Below are 6,000 nucleotides of genomic sequence, written 5' to 3'. Positions count from 1 at the left end.
CTCTAGAGTTGAAAATGAGCTTGTTGGCTCATTAATTCAGTTTATATATATATATATATTGATACTAGGGCATTTTGGCCAGTTTCACTGACCTTTTCTTTACTGTTTTAGGGTAGTTTCATGCATTTTCTTAGGAAATAAGCAAATTTTGGGTAAAATTTCACTTATATCTTGATTCAAGCAAGCATGGTGCACTTTACATGATTTCATGAGAATTTTGCATGAATTAAATGACAAATTGGATGATGCATGTCTCACGATGAGGATTAGAACTTTGATGCACTTTATTGCTTGATTTCAGGACAAAGGAAGCAAGAGAGAACTACGTTTGCAGCCACGTTAGTTGATGAGCGGATAATTTATACGCTTTTTGGCATTGTTTTTAGTATATTTTAATTAGTTTTTATTATATTTTTATTAGTTTTTATTTAAAAATCACTCTTCTGGACTTTACTATGAGTTTGTGTGTTTTTCTGTGATTTCAGGTATTTTCTGGCTGAAATTGAAGGACCTGCGCAAAAATCTGATTCAGAGGCTGAAAAAGGACTGTAGATACTGTTGGATTCTGACCTACCTGCACTCAAAGTGGATTTTCTGGAGCTACAAAAGCCCAATGGGCGCTTTCTCAATTGCATTGGAAAGTAGACATCCTGGGCTTTCCAGCAATATATAATAGTCCATACTTTGTCCGATATTTGATGGCCCAAACAGGCATTCCAAGTCAGCTCAAGAATTCTGGCGTTTAACTCCAGAACTGGCACAAAAGCTGGAGTTAAACGCCCAAACTGGCACAAAAGCTGGCGTTTAACTCCAAGAAAAGTATCTACACATGGAAGCTTTAATGCTCAGCCCAAGCACACACCAAGTGGGCCCGGAAGAAGATTTCTGCATTAATTACCTATTTCTGTAACCCTAGGCTACTAGTTTTCTATAAATAGGACCTTTTGCTATTGTATTTTCATCTTTTGATCATCCTGGAATCATGTTTTGATGATTAAACCCTCTTTGGGAGGCTGGCCATTTGGCCATGCGTAGACCTTTTGTTCTTATGTATTTTCACGGTGGAGTTTCTACACACCATAGATTAAGGTGTGGAGCTTTGCTGTTCTTCATGAATTAATACAAAGTACTATTGTTTTATTCTTATTAAAAGTTTTGATTCTCTTTATTTTCTTTTCTATATAATTTTTGAAAAAATACAAAATTAATTTATAAAACCATAAAAACCAAAAATATTTTATGTTTCTTGTTTGAGTCTAGTATTAATTTTTAAGTTTGGTGTCAATTGCATGACTTTCTTCTTCTTGCATTTTTTGAATTTATGCATTATGTTCTTCATTAATCTTCAAGTTGTTCTTGATGATTTCATTGCTTTGATCTTAAAATTCTCTTGTTTTGTATGTTTTGTTGTTTCTTACATGCATTTTTACATTGTTATAGTCCTTAGTATACAAACTTTTAAGTTTGGTGTCTTGCATGCATTGTTTACTTGATCTTAGTTGCATTTTTATTATTTCTCATCATCAAAAATTCAAAAAAATATTTTTAAACTATGTCTTTTCAAGTCAATAATACAGAGAATTGAAGATTCAGAACATTCAGCAGAGGAATCAAACAGAAAAAGCTGGGCATTCAAAACGCCCAGTGAAGAAGGAAAACTGGCGTTTAAACGCCAGCCAGGGTACCTGGTTGGGCGTTTAACGCCCAAAAAGGTAGAGATTTGGGCGTTAAACGCCAGAATGGGCACCATTCTGGGCGTTTAACGCCAGGATGACACTAGAGGGAAGATTTTGTTTTTAATTCACATTTTTTCAAGTTTTCATAATTTTTCAAAATCAAAACTTTTTCAAATCATATCTTTTCAATCATATCTCTTTCAAAATCAATTTCTTTCTATTTTATGTTTATTTTTACCATTTTCAAAAATCCTTGCCTCAATTAAAGATTTACTTCAAAAAAAATTTTTTTTTCAAGTTGTTACTTGCCTATTAAGAAAGGATCAAACTTTAAATTTTAAAATCATATCTTTTAATTTCTTGATAGTCAAGTAATCAACTTTAATTTTAAAAAATTTCTTTTTCTAAATTAATTTTCAATCATATCTTTTCAATCATATCTTTTCAATCACATCTTTTTCAAAATTAATTTTCAATCATATCTTTTTTATTTCTACTTTCAAAATCTTTTTCAAAATCACTTAATTTCTTTCCCAAACTTAATTTTTGAAAATCTCAATCAATTTTTCAAAATTTTCTTTTCAATTATTTCAAAATATTTTTAAATTATTTTCGAAAATTCTTCCCCTCTTTTCACATTGGTGCACGAAATTGTGATGTCCAGGCTCAAACAATCCCTGGCAACGTGAGCAACTTGGTACGCGTAATCATGATTACACTTTAATTATGTAAAATTCATGGCTCTTTCTTTCCCTGGTAATGGCGCCAAGAACATGGTGCCAATACCATGGTTCACAACTTCGATACAACTAACCAGCAAGTGCACTGGGTCGTCCAAGTAATACCTTACGTGAGTAAGGGTCGAATCCCACGGAGATTGTTGGTATGAAGCAAGCTATGGTCACCTTGCAAATCTCAGTCAGGCAGATATAAATTGATAATGATGTTTTCGAATAATAATGAATAAAGTAGGGATAGAGGTACTTATGTAAATCATTGGTGAGAATTTCAGATAAGCGAATGGAGATGCTTTCATTCCTCTGAACCTCTGCTTTCCTGCTATCTTCATCCAATCAGTCTTACTCCTTTCCATGGTTGGCTTTATGTGATACATCACCACTGTCAACGGCTACTTTCGGTCATCTCTCGGGAAAATGATCCAATGCCCTGTCACGGCTTAACATAAAAAATAATGAAAACATCCCTAAAAGTAACTAGATCCTACTAAAAACATACTAAAAACAATGTCAAAAAGCGTATAAATTATCCGCCCATCACACATCCTTCTATTTAAAGGACTAAGACTCCTCATCAAGGTGCAATTCGAACTCTGTCCCTCTTGATAAGTTCGAATTTCCTCTTCTCCACCTCCTCCTTCTATTCTTCTTTTCCTCTGACACCTCAAGGAATCTCTATACTGTGACATAGAGAATTCCCTACTTTCTTGTTCTCTTCTCTTTCATATGAGCAGGAGCAAAGATAAAGGCATATTTGTTCAAGCTGATCCTGAACCTGAAAGGACCTTGAAGAGAAAGCTAAGAGAAGCTAAAGAACAATTCTCTTTAGAGGGCCTAACAGAACTCTTCAAAGAAGAAGAAACCATGGCAGCCGAAAACAACAACAATGCCAACAATGCAAGGAAGGTGCTTGGTGACTTTACTGCACCTACTCCTAATTTCTATGGGAGAAGCATCTCTATCCCTGCCATTGGAGCAAACAACTTTGAGATTAAGCCTCAATTAGTTTCTCTAAAGCAACAGAATTGCAAGTTTCATGGACTTCCATTGGAAGATGCTCATCAGTTCTTAGCTGAATTCCTGCAAATCTGTGACACTGTCAAGACCAATGGGGTTGACCCTGAAGTCTACAGACTTATGCTCTTTCCTTTTGCTATAAGAGACAGAGCTAGGACATGGTTGGATTCACAACCTAAAGAAAGCCTGAACTCTTGGCAGAAGCTAGTCAATGCCTTCTTGGCAAAGTTCTTTCCACCTCAAAAATTGAGTAAGCTTAGAGTGGAAGTCCAAACCTTTAGACAGAAGGATGGTGAGTCCCTCTATGAAGCTTGGGAGAGATACAAGTAATTGATCAGAAGGTGCCCTTCTAACATGCTTTCAGAATGGAGCATCATAGGAATCTTCTATGATGGTCTGTCTGAACTGTCCAAGATGTCATTGGATAGCTCTGCTGGAGGATCTCTTCATCTGAAGAAGACGACTGCAGAAGCTCAAGAACTCATTGAAATGGTTGCAAATAACCAATTCATGTACACTTCTGAAAGGAATCCTGTGAATAATGGGATAGCTCAGAAGAAAGAAGTTCTTGAGATTGATACTCTGAATGCCATATTGGCTCAGAATAAAATATTGACCCAACAAGTCAATATGATTTCTCAGAGTCTGTCTGAAATGCAAGCAGCAACAGGCAGTACTAAGGAAGCTTCCTCTGAAGAAGAAGTTTATGATCCTGAGAACCCAGCAATGGAAGAGGTGAATTACATGGGAGAACCCTATGGAAAAACCTATAATCCTTCATGGAGAAATCACCCAAATCTCTCATGGAAGGATCAACAGAGACCTCAACAAGGTTTCAACAACAACAATGGTGGAAGAAACAGGTTTAGCAATGGCAAGCCTTTTCCATCATCTTCTCAGCAACAGACAGAGAATTCTAAGCAGAGCCCCTCTGACTTAGCAACAATTATCTCTGATCTAATCAAAACCACTCAAAGTTTCATGACTGAAACAAGGTCCTCCATTAGAAATTTGGAGGCGCAATTGGGTCAGCTGAGTAAGCAAATTACTGAACTCCCTCCTAGCACTCTCCCTAGCAATACAGAAGAGAATTCAAAAAGAGAATGCAAGGCCATAACCACATCTCACATGGCCGAACATGGAGAGGAGGAAGAGGCAGTGAATCCCATTGAGGAAGACCTCAATGGACGCCCACTGACCTCCATGGAGTTCCCTAATGAGGAACCATGGGAATCTGAGGCTCATACTGAGACCATAGAGATTCCATTAAATCTACTTCTTCCATTCATGAGCTCTGATGAATATTCTTCCTCTGAAGAGGATGAAGATGTTACTGAAGATCAAGTTGCTAAGTACCTTGGAGCAATCATGAAGCTAAATGCCAAGTTATTTGGTAATGAGACTTGGGAGAATGAACCTCCATTGCTCATCAAAGAACTGGATGACTTGACTAGGCAGAGATTACCTCAAAAGAGACAGGACCCTGGAAAGTTCTCAATCCCTTGTACCATAGGCACCATGACCTTTGAGAACACTTTGTGTGACCTAGGGTCAAGCATAAACCTTATGCCTCTCTCTGTAATGGAGAAGCTAGGGATCATTGAGGTACAAGCTGCAAGAATCTCACTGGAGATGGCAGACAATTCAAAGAAACAGGCTTATGGACTTGTAGAGGATGTCTTGGTAAAGGTTGAAGACCATTACATCCCTGCTGATTTCATAATCTTAGAGACTGGGAAGTGTATGGATGAATCCATCATCCTTGGCAGACCCTTCCTAGCCACAGCAAAAGCTGTGATTGATGTTGACAGAGGAGAATTGATCATTCAAGTGGATGAAGACTCCCTTGTGTTTAAAGCTCAAGGATATCCCTCTGTCACCATGGAGAGGAAGCACGAAGAGCTTCTCTCAATACAGAGTCAAACAGAGCCCCCACAGTCAAACTCTAAGTTTGGTGTTGGGAGGCCACAACTAAACTTTAAGTTTGGTGTTGAACCCCACATTCAAACTCTAAGTTTGGTGTTGGGAGGTTCCAACATTACTCTGAACATCTGTGAGACTCCATGAGAGCCACTGTCAAGCTATTGACATTAAAGAAGCACTTGTTGGGAGGCAACCCAATCTTTACTTATCTATGTTAAATTTCTATTTTCTATTGTTATTTTATGTTTTCTGTAGGTTGATGATCATGTGAAGTCACAAAAAAAAACAATTGAAAAAGCAAAAACAAAGTGAAAAACAGAATGAAAAATAGAACACCCTGGAGGAAACAGTTACTGGCGTTTAAACGCCAGTAAAGTTAGCAGAATGGGCGTTAAACGCCCAGTCTGGCACCATTCTGGGCGTTTAACGCCAGAAAAGGGCACCAGACTGGTGTTTAACTCCAGGAATGGGCAAGAAGCTGGCGTTAAACGCCAGAAATGGGCAGCAGCCTGGCGTTTAACACCAGGATTGGCAAAAAGGGGCGTTTTGCACGCCACTTGGTGCAGGGATGAGATATCCTTGACACCTCAAGATCTGTGGACCCCACAGGATCCCCACCTACCCCACCACTCTCTCTCTCTTCTTCA

The sequence above is a fragment of the Arachis ipaensis genome, chromosome B03 (genome assembly GCF_000816755.2).
Source record: "Arachis ipaensis cultivar K30076 chromosome B03, Araip1.1, whole genome shotgun sequence".
NCBI classification, from domain to species: Eukaryota; Viridiplantae; Streptophyta; class Magnoliopsida; order Fabales; family Fabaceae; genus Arachis; species Arachis ipaensis.
The sequence above is the reverse complement of the archived record's forward strand: the minus strand, read 5'-3'. Positions refer to the sequence as shown.